General features: G+C 44.0%; 1 long non-coding RNA gene across 1 annotated transcript; it reads right to left on the reverse strand.

Moving 5' to 3' along the window:
- Positions 1-501: 501 nt before the first annotated feature.
- On the reverse strand, positions 502-11985 carry LOC135385156 (uncharacterized). The gene is made up of 3 exons (XR_010420325.1): positions 11549-11985; positions 8407-9480; positions 502-1398 (listed from the first exon to the last, which is right to left on the reverse strand). It is a non-coding gene; the product is annotated as an uncharacterized LOC135385156 (long non-coding RNA).
- Positions 11986-11991: the final 6 nt, after the last annotated feature.

Here is an 11991-nt window from a genome sequence, read left to right on the forward strand (position 1 = left end):
CATGGATCATACCCTGCAGAACACACATCCATATTGTGCTGCAAAAATTGGAACATATCTTATTAGGATCGGTACATATTGTGAGACAAGCAGTATATACTATCACAGAATAGCACCACGCAGTATGATGTCTAATGTGTCCATCACGGATGATTATTGATGTTGCTGTAAAGCGCAAGCGCTGGTAAATCGGGTGTTTCACAAAGGACCCCCCGCTGAGTAATTCGTAAACAGAAATATGTAAACCGAAACCATTAATTACCTGAAAAAGTCAGTAAGTGTGACTAGTAATTATACTACCCAAGTTTTACGCATAAAATTCATGGCAAGTATTGCACTTTTTACTTTAAAATTACTTTAAATTATTTCAAAATTACTTCATATTGTTTTTAAAGTTTTTAGATTTTAAAACAGTGCAAAATCTGACTCAATGCAATACTTGTCGTGGATTTTCTATGTAAAACTCGGGTTGTAGAAAAAAAATAATAGAGAGGGAGCAGATAGAGAGAAATAATTTATTTGAAAATCAATGAGGCCATCTTGCAAAAATCACTCCGGTGCGGGCGGCTGGACATCGTTGGGCACGACGGTTGCAGAGACAGGTGACAAGCAAGTTGCCAGGCATCACACCAGACGGCCCCACCTTCACGTCGGTATGCGTGAAAGAGAGAGAGAGAACAACAGAGTACTAGTGGCGGGTAAAAATGGCAACAAGAAAGGCACTGCTAAACAAGTCTAAACATGTGATATCACGTGCAAAACGCTGCTCATCGGGAGGGAAATGGCTTAAGATGAGCGCTGAGCTAGGCATCCGGGTGCTTACGCCTAACCGCAGTGTTTTGCCTCATGTCGGTTTACCTGGAACACAAAAAAGTACTAGCTGCTGGTAAAAATGCAACAAGACACTGCTAATAAACTCTAAACACGTGGCAGTGCATACACTGGTCATGTGGGGAAAGGGCTTAAGGCGAGCGAAGAGATATGTAGAAGTCCGTCAAGAGCAGACACATAGGGAAAATGCCTAACCGCTACGGCAAATCACTCACCTTTCCCCCGTGGCGACGGGGCATCCGCTCTCATTGACAGCCAGGGCTCAACTGATGCGGCGCGCTGACGGCGGAGCGACCGACCGCACGTCTTCTCCCCGCGAGAGCCAGCGCTCGATTGACGCAGGGGCTCGTCTACGGGTGCTACGCATGCGCGCGCGCGCGCTCCTAGTTCCACTTGCGGCGACCACGTGTGAGAAGTAACACGACCGTACCTGTGAGAGGCTAAGAGGGAGGTGAATTCCTGCGCCCTCTGCTTGCCTTGCTCATTGGCCGTGACGTCATCCCATTGTCGCAAGGCTGCAGTGCCTTTTTGTCACACGGTCGACGTACTCCTAGGGACAAGGTCCATCTGCAATGGGACCACAACATGACGTCATTACTTCCTGTCCCAGGCATCCAGCTGCATGGTTCAAGAACGCGTACAGCTGCACTCTAGACAGGAGACCTATTATTTATTGAATCACTATCCCAAGATTCTTTTCTTTATCCCACTATAATCATCGCAAAAAAAAAAGAAACTATTGCAGGAAAGCACTAAACACCATGCATGAAATCTGATCATAGCGTTTAAGCACTTTTATCCCAATGAGTTACTAAATGCGACTTACCAAAATCAAGAAAGAACAAAATATCCTAACATGAACACCATCAGTAACTAATAACAGGGATTAGGTACACAACAAACCATCCCACTGTCCACCACAACAGCAGTCACGGGGAGCGCAGAACGATGTGTCCGTTCCATCTGTCATTCCATCTGTCATTCCAAAGTCAGGCAAAGAACTGAATAATGACGCTTTCTTCCTCCTGAATAAAGTCACACATCTATCCTCCTTGTGGTTACTTTCCGAACTAATTTAATCGCAAAATTGTTAAGAATCATGCCAGTGTTACTCATGTCCAGATCAAGGGTGTGGCAGCACTATCATCATCGTCAAGACAAGAATGATCAACAAGAATATTTCTTGTCAAAAAAGAAAAATACACAGCATCAACAAAAAGAAAGCATACATCATAAGACAGAACACATCTGAGCAGATGAGGACATTGCTCAACGAGCACTGTCACACGACGAAAAATTGCACGACTGCTAGACAACAAAGGAACGCAAGCACAGAGAAAGCACTTAAACAAAGTAGAAAACACACACTCCTCTTCTTCTAAAGCAGTCCTCATAGTAAATCCGTCCACAAAATCGCACACCATCGACCAGTAACAAGCCACACATCGGTGCCCCGTCAGAGGCAAACTGAATCCCAGTGTGGCTACACTTGTCCAATAACTGCCAACATACTGCACTTACATGTTGTGAAAGCATTCTGTCCATCTTCAACACGCGCGACATAAATCCACAATGAGTAAGTTCATAAAGATGTATCCCTATGTCCGAACAGTGCCGAGAAAAAGAAAAAAGAAAGATGACATAATGCACATAATGCTCTTCTGTGCTTCATAGGAGATTTCTAACCCTGTCCAGCTTGCCTTTCTTGCGTGAAAATTAAGGCCATCCAGCTTCGTTGAGATTCCGTGTTGACCACCTGCTGTCAAATGCCGACGCCCTTATGCCAGCCGTGTCGTATGAGGGTAACCTTCAAGTAATAACATTTCCAAAGACAAAGCAAAAGGTGCTGGAGCAGCGCAGCATGTCACCGTAAGTGAGCATCAAAATATATTCCACACACAGCGCGGGTGACAACACACTGACTACATTATCCTCCGATCAACGGCCGTAGTGCCTGCGAGCAGGGGTAAAAACATGCAAAGCGGCGTTGACAAAACGGGAATGCTTGACAAATGGACTACTGACCTTAGACACGGATAGAATCCGCGAAATCAAGCACGAATGACGCCGACTGCTTGTGAGCGACCGCGCACAACCTAACGCTCCAAGGTTTTCTGAGAGACTCATTTATCCGTTGACCGTTGGTGGTGGTTCCAGAGAAGGCGTCCACATACATCAACTGAATCTTGTACGGAAACCATTAAAAATAGCTTACAGTAAGAGGTGTAATACCAAGGTAGCACGGTACATGTACTTTTGAGGATAATATGTTCACAAACATTTGAACTAATGCGAATTATTTCTAGCTCGCACGAGCCACTATGTGGTGCGACATGGAAATGTATTACGACGCGCCCTCTTGGCGGTCTGTTCGCCTCCTCAGTCGATTTGCTGAGAATAAATTTTAATTTGAAATTTTTGATCCAAATTTCACTTGCAATGTTTTTGGTATGGTTCGTGTCCTGGAATTTCATTTGGTTGAATTGGTTCGAATTAGTTCATCCTCAACACGAATGTACAGCGTTCTTCCTAATCAAATATTATTACTTAATTTGAGAGTAATGATGTACCGTTGGTCACCATTACGCTCGTTCCATTTGCAACTAACTTCTCAATTACTGTAGTGGCGGTAATGCCGGATCCCATTAAACCAATTAGAAAGCAGTTTCTCATTGATACACATTATGCCAGTTCCTCATTCCTTCTATTGGCGCAGTCTGTAATCATCCAAATCATCCACGTTCCACAACCGACAGATTAAACCACCGGCCACTCTAGTTCAAACCGCTCAAACGCTTTCACGTAGATGCAGTACAATGTTGCACAGATTGCAAAAACAATAGCTTGAAGTGAGAGCTTCAGTAGCTCCAGTGTGAAGTTACAACAGCACCTGTACCATAAAGGAATTGCTCACAAACATGTGAGATCACTCGAACTATTTTCAACGTGGCCCGCTTGAAAAATCTGACAGAACTCCATCAGGAATTTCTAAGGGTTTTTGAGGGTCCGCCAGGAATTCTTGACCGTTCCTTAGCGGACCCTAACGGCCCCTTAACGGACCGCCATGGGAGCTTGAGGGACCATTAGAGGCACCTAACAGCCAGACAGGGCTCCTAGCGGACCGACAGACGGTCGTTGCCGTTTGACGGGCACTGGTGGGATTGGGCTCTCCACCAGGACAACCTAACGGTCACTTACGGGTATCTAACCGTCCACTAGGAGCCGTTAGGAAAGCCTGGCGGCACCTCAGTATTCCATTAGGATTATCCAATAACGCCACAAGGACTATGTTATCAGATTGACTTGGTGAAATGAACCAGACTGTATGCTGATTACATTATAAATAATATAATTGGCCCAATTATACGCTTAAGATCCCATGTACTCAATTTGCATGTCGTGCACGAACAGATTTTTATTCTAGCGCGCCGGTGTCCAGTGTGTCACTAAATTTCCATAAAAACTACACTTTGTGATTGTGATGTGTGTGTTAAAACTTGTGATTTTGCATGACATTCCTGAAAGTTTTTGCCACCCAAACAATTAATCGCCCCAACAGAAAACAAACACACTCAACAAAAACTACGCAATAGAAATATAGTAAAAAATTAGTAAAATTGTGCTAGTCCCGCCTCCTTGATTGTCGCACAGAAGCGCGTGTCAAATGTGCGTCTAGAGGAGAAAATGTACCCCGCCTTATAGTTTCTCACCAGCAAAGCGGGAAAGATGGAATTGTCAAAGCGGGGAAGCAAAAAGTAAACCAAAGAGGTAAAAACACATCCTCCTCACCCCGCACCTCCCGCGCTCTCTCGATCGTTTGCGACAGTCGAGCAGGTGGGGCTCAAGCAGAAATTTTCCTATTTTTTTCCCCGACTATTTCTGCTGCAATAGTTCTGCATAGTTTTGTTGGGACTTTAATTATCCGTGAAGGACTTGATATTTCTGTAAAGAAAAGTGAGTTTCGCTTGGCCATTTTCAAAGTTAATTGAATTGACAAAAATAAATTTCCTCAATTAAACATTGTCCAAAGCCTTCCTTAATGGTGGCCAAAGTTTCCAGAAGGTAATTGCTGAAAGTCCCACAATCCTCCGGCGAGTATGTCGCAAGTTAGAATTTTTTATCACGTTATAGGTGAAACAAGCACGCTGTGTATTCCCCAAATTATTTGACACCCGTAAAATTGCTATGTCTCTAAGCGCGCTTTGGTATTGGGGATCAGCAGAGCCCCCAACATCCCACCGCGCATTAAAACAGCACGAAAAAAAGTAAAGAAAGTGGCGGAAGCGGGACCCACCCAATCACGCATTTTGTCTTCGCAAGGTTATCTGTTCGCAGGCATCTTATAATCACGACATCGGATGTTTGTTTGTTTGTATAGTGCTGTGTTGACCTTCCTTCACCCCATACATTAGGCGGGACAACCTGAACGGGCGCGCCTTGACGAGCGAAGTTTTCTTTCTATTGTGTGTGTGAGTGTGGTTGTTTTGGTTTTTTCAGGTGTCAAATTTTTGTGGAAACAATATTGTGAAAGATCCTGTATTTGTGACTGAAATGGTGTGTTGTGGCATGGGGGCTTTCTAATTAACGCAGAAAACGTTATTTTTTCGTGGCAAATTCTTGAGCTCAAATAAGCTGGTTAGACTAAGTAATGAGGTACACTCATAGAAAACACCTGTTTGGGTGGCAAAATCCTTCACAAGTGTCGTGCGTAAGATTTCCCATTTTTATCTCAGGTATACGTTTTTTTTACAAATTTAATGACACTTTCTCAACGAACACCATGTATACCTAACAGAATACTCATGAACGTATTAAGATCATTCTGGAGCATCGCAAACCCCTCGCCATTCACGGACGCAGGACAGTGGGGTGGGTCACTCACCAGCCCCCAAAAGATAAGTTACAGTGTTCCCTGTCCCGTCCCCTACTGCACGCTTCGACTAAAAATGTCTCCCCTCCCCCCCCCCCCCCCCACGAAAAAAAGAAAGAATACCAATCTCGTTCTAACCTTCGAATTCAAGGCTTAATTGTCCGACAAACTGTCAAGATACATACTACGCTGCGTAGCAGTGATGTGCCTGCATATATAGTTTCCTTGTTGGTAGAGAAGATGCCTGCACACACCTTGTAAGTTGGAATACCCTGTAACAAAGTGTGACAGAACACCACTCGAGGAGACTGCAGCAGTCCATGGTATGCCCAGGCAACCAGATATATACTATACAACCCCTGAAACACAATGCCATTAATAATGGTACCGCAACGATACCCAGGAACACACATCAGATTAGAAGATCAAGATCTCCTGGCGAACGTGAGACGGGTCACCAACATACCAACACATCTAGTGAAGGACCCACCAAAAAGGCAGGGCCCCATACCTCCTAGGAGAAACGGAGCAGTGACCTGTAATTACTGCAGAGCAAGCACGCCACTTAACCCAGGATAGATTTAGCTCACTGCAAAAGAAATGGAAGGTTACCCCAACGCCCCTCAACTAGCAGAATGGTCTGACAAACTGGAACCACCCCGGGTACAGCTCCAGCTCCAGCCAAACTTTCACGATCGATCTGAAACGCACACTTTAAACAAAATCAAGCAGTTAGACAGAGAAAACGCAAAAAATCGACAACCATCACAGATTTCCAAAGCAATACAAGTGATGCAAGCACACCAATTGCATATAGTTCAACTTAGCTGTCCAAAACATTCAGGGGGGGGGGGGGGTGTTCCAAATTAAAATAAAAGGAACAGCAGGCGAATGGTATACAATAAATTATCGGTATGCAACAAATTATCTATGTATGCACCATGCAGTCTCAGCCGCGCAGCCGAGAGACTGCACTCGCTTTATACCGAAGCCACCAAATGAAAGCCCTGGAGACAAAGACGTGCAGAGAAAACATGTGGATCGGATTTGTGACTAAAGTGGGGACTATCTTTTGTGGGGACTGTCTGTATGTGGCTAGAGGTATCGTAGCACCGATTTATGGATCAGCAAAATATACGTCTTAGACCATGACCTACATATGGAGCTTACACCCCGTCGTATATCTACTTAGGAGTACAAATTGAAAACAAAAATGAGAGCCTCCAAAAACGTGGACCTCATTCAGAAAGCCAACAAGAAAAAAAAAAAAAGGGCAAATTGGGTTGAGTACACTGGAAAACGACTGCAGTTGCAGCAGTGCCATACACGAATGAAGCAACATGTTTTGGTAAAGAAGCATCTGGACTGCCATCAATGCAAAATTGGCAAATGACTCTTACAAGGCTCCAATTTGCCGTGCAAAAAGTCGCCACCAAGGGACAACTCAGCTAGTTCACCTTCTCATATCATGAAGCTTGATGTAAAACACAATACCTGGGCAGGCTAATCAACCGATCAAACCAATACTACACGACTCATGTTCTGGCACAACTGGCTCACAAGAATGTGAACTAACTGAATGACTAGGATCATACAAATGAACAAAATCTAATGCCAGGAATAGTGTCACAGCACGATCATAACCTTGTCAGTTTAGTATACGCAGTTTTCACATGCACATAAACGTAGGAGCAGGAGGCAAGCAAGCTGGTGTGTATGACCAAATTTTAGCATCGCCTTGAGTTTGAGAAGTACAAGACAGGGACAAAGAGTGAATCGTAAGAATGATACAGACAGACTGCATTGCTTTTGATGTTTGTCCTTTGTCCGCGTGTTGTAAGATACTCCTCGAACTCTAGGGGACATGCTAACATTTGATTTTTGAAAAGCATATTTTGTGCAAGTGCCAGACACATCAGCACACAATAACCACAGGTATCAATTTTGGGACAATCATAACCACTTAATTTGTAGAGGTATGTTGGTTTATTCAACTGTCTGTACAACATGCACATGCATTCAGAAACCATCTATACTCCTACAAACATTATGAAAGCGCACTCACCAAGAAGAACACAGGAGGAGAAACTGCCGCAAAAAACTCGTCAACGATCAGTATGGGAATTTATTATTCATATTCCATGAAACCCCAGATACTAACAAAGATAACAACACATTAATACAAAAATGCCCATACCTTATACACAGTTAAACATCATTACAAGCAGTCTGTTGCATGAATAAATGGATCAGTAGAACATTTTTTAAGCAATTAAGTGCTTACTACATAGGGTCTGACTTTTGTGGATTAAATGTCTTTCCCACTCATGGGTGGATCGAGCACTATTTTTTCAATATGGAATTCAGGGTGAAATCGAGTGCTACTGACATGCACAGGATTTAGAGAGTACGAAATTCACCTACAGAGCACACGCAAAAGGATTGCCTGCAATTGAGCTATTTCAGAATCTTTTGAACAGCATTAGTATTTAAGAAGCTACTTATTAAATTTTAATTCACTGTGCAAACTAAAGCAACAAAATATTTCCGCACAGGTTTAATAACCAAAGAACTTTCCTGAGAAAACTGCATTGCAGTTGTCATACCTCCATTAAAAGTATGAAAAAGAAACGCCATTCATAATGACAGTACAGTATATTCATGATATTGACTACGCACACAAAATGTTTAAAATATGGTATTACCATTCACTAGGACTCCCTCGTGTAAGCACCACGTACATCCATAGTATCCGTTGAACTGTTTCTGATTTAATATGGCAGCTCTTGCAGGGGAGTCGACACACCAGCAGAGTGGATACACATTGCTCTTCACAACTTCATTTCCATGCCTCCAGAATACAGTTTTAATTTTAGATAGTTCGCTCACAAAAGCATCCAGAAAAAGGTGCATTGGGGGGTGTTCTTTCGCGAACCATAAAGCAGACACGAGAACGTGCTTCCATCAATAAAGCGGTGGTAGCTCGTTCACCATCATCTCAACAGGCCATATTGAAAATTTGCTTGAGTTGAAAACGGGGGGACCCATCAGTGTTCAGTGTTAATGTTATATCAGACCAAGACATGTTTAGTTTTTCACGAAGCCTGCAACACAGTGCACCATCTGTGATGTCGGAGAAACCACTGCGTGTGCCTAGTTGTCGAAGCTTCTGTAGTGATGTGTAAAGCATGTTACTTGCACCTTTAAATATGTCCTTCAGTTGTGTGTGTATGTCAAAGGTTATGAAGAAGTTACCAGCACGTGTGAGAGCTTCTACTGCATAGTTTCTTTCGCACTGCGCACACTGCAGGTTGCCATGTTTTCTTCTTCCTCTTAGCTTTTTCAGGTAGGTTTGACATTCTCCACAAAAGTAATGGAAGTCCAGAACACTAGGACCTGCTCTCCAAATAGAGCATTTATCAATTTGAGGAGGCCATCCAACTGTGTCCACGTCAGGCCCGAGGACACTGCATAAGCAAGAATTAGGAGCACTGCTTGAGCTTTTGTTGTTTGAGCTCAGATTTGGCAAAGTCCCATCCAAATCAATTATGTCTTCAGTCCCATCCACTTCAGCACAGTCGCTACTTTCATCACTCTCACATTCGTTTTCATCAGTGTGTGTGTCACCATGATCATGTGCCTCAGCATTGATGTTTCCAGAGCTGTGTTTGGCTCGTCTTCAGCATTCCAGTCCTCTCCACTGCAAGAGCTTACAGGTGACAAATAGCCAGTATGGTCTGCGTCAGCTTGAGTGTCGCTGTCGAGAGGCGTGCCACAACCTGGGTCAGTAGCAACAGTATGCAGCCCCCAAAAGGAAAATCAAAAGACAGTGCTTGGAACATGTACTCCCGCGCATAATGTCACCTAATCTGCTAAATAGTAAAATTATAAATGGTAAAATTATAAGACCTCATCCTCTCTTTATTGTGTGAGCAATGTACGTAAGTGATTGCCTACCAAAACTTGGTTTTAGCCACATTTACATGGTGAATATAGTGCAAGTGGGGCTATGCATGAGCGCACATTTCCACATAATGATTGAGAGTCGAACCGTAAGGCCATTTAGTAGCTACCATTTGTCGGGAGGAGAGCACTCACGATAACATTAGCGAAAGGGCTATTAGAAATTCACACTCCACGATCGCGAACATTGCCTCGCTGATCAATACCCAGCCGAAAATCTGGACTGGTCCCAGAATGGTTCCAGTTGAACTTGGACTGGTTGCAGTTGGATGTTTGATGGAACCGGAATGGTTCCAGTTGAATGTGGATAGTCCAAGCTGGATTCCCAAGTGGGGTGGCTGGTTCCACTTTGGTGACATCAGTGGTACCACTCTGGTCTCAGATGGTTCCAGAAGTTCCAGCTGGAGCCTCACAGGTACCATTTTGTTCCCAGAATGGTCGCTTGAGGTTCCATGTTGGGCAGCTTCCCAGCTTCCCCCTTTGAGATTCCACCTTGTCCACACTTGCCATACATCCTTCTGGTTTTGTTTGATCTATTAGTCTGATCTATTTTAGCACATGCATGATCACTTTTTATTGTTTTTCATCCAGGTGCGCGCGTTTGCGATCAAATATATGCTGTATTCTTGTAAGTTCAATTCGTGCACATATTCTCGGGTGAATATCATCACAAGATGTTAAGTACCAGAGAAATGTAAAGAAATACATCTCAACAAACGACAAAAAACTAAGCTAAATAACTAGAAGAAAGAAAACGAGAAAACGAAGAAAAGGTAATTGCAGAGGCTGATGCAATGTGCAGACGCCACGGCGCTTACAAATTCAAACTTCAAACAGCGAGAGCCGAGAGTGCCGAGAGGGAGAGAGCGAGAGGCGAGAGTGGCAGCAGTTGGAACTTGGACGCGTCGCAGAAAGTTGGTTTTGTCTTCGGTTGCCATTGCAAGGATGGTGCATCTTCTGTGCAGTATTTGCGTGTGTTTTAGTGCGCTTTCTAAGACAATGCGATGACAATGGTTCCTGTGCAACACACTGTCGATTTCCCGGAAGAGTTTTGACGCTAAGAACACGTAAACGGCGTAGGGGCAAGAACGGACGATGAAACGCCATTCGGACTGCACGTCGCGGATGTTCGCAGGTATGAGTGGTGACCGTCACGTTTTGATTACTATTAATTAGATGTTTCATTTCAGAAACTTAGGAAGAACTTGAAGAGAAACAGGATAAGAAGATTTCGAACGTACTGTGAAGAGGAAGAGGGGTGTATATAGCGACCTGCATGGAAAATAGGAGTGCCATGTGTCATCATCTCGAAAATACAAGATGTGAGGTAGCCAACAAAACGAAAGCTCCTGTGGTCCGTGAGTGCATCGCACAGTCAGGCATATGCCTTGTCTAGACACAGTGAGTGATCAGACTTATACCACGTAGTATGTACATGTAGAGATGTATTGATTATTTCTTTCTGCTCAGTGTATGCTTTTAGCAGAATAAACGGTATTTACTTGAGCAATATGTGCATTTCTACGCATTATTTCCGGTCATGCATTCAGTGGTCCCAGCTGCTAAGTGGCCGGATCCCGGACCACTTAGCAGAGGGGACCACTGGATCAATTCCGCTGGTTCCACTTCAAGTGGGACCATCGTGTAACTGGTTCCACTTTCAACTGATCCCAGTCACTAAGTGGTCCCACACTCAAAGTGGGACCTGTCCAATAAACCACTTTCAAGTGGTCCCACTCCAGATTTTTGCCTGGGTACATAACATTTTGGATTATCAACCGCGTTTGTATGACGTACTGCATGATGTGGTCCCATTCCATTAAGTGTTCCCTTAAGTTGCCCTCGGTACACAAGAGTTCAAAAGTGATTATCGCGCTTACTTACTTCCGAAACGTTTTCTGATAGGTTACGCCGATGATTGTAGCGGGTTTGTCTTGGGATGCCTGCACTGCTTCTCGGTTCAAAATACTGGCGGTAGCGTTTCCTGGGTTCCATCCCACTAACAAGGCAACGGCATTCGTGTCTTCCGACTGATGCTTCCACGTCGTAAAGTCACTGAAAAAACGGCTTGAGTGACGGAATCTTCGCGTGTACACAAACTCCTAAATGTCCCGTAAGTGAAGAATGAAGGCAGGAACGCCGCTATCCTGCTTATTCGATGACCGCAATATTTTCAACGCCACTATCCGCCATTTCAAAAACCTGGTGCGGCACAAAACGCACATATTTCCGAGCTACAGATGTATTAACTGAAGCTTTTTTACCCTGTCGTCGCTCACATGTTGCCGCAAGCCGCTCCAATCTGTGTGCACACCGAAAAATGTTTC

Source organism: Ornithodoros turicata, chromosome 2 (assembly GCF_037126465.1).
Source record: "Ornithodoros turicata isolate Travis chromosome 2, ASM3712646v1, whole genome shotgun sequence".
NCBI lineage: Eukaryota > Metazoa > Arthropoda > Arachnida > Ixodida > Argasidae > Ornithodoros > Ornithodoros turicata.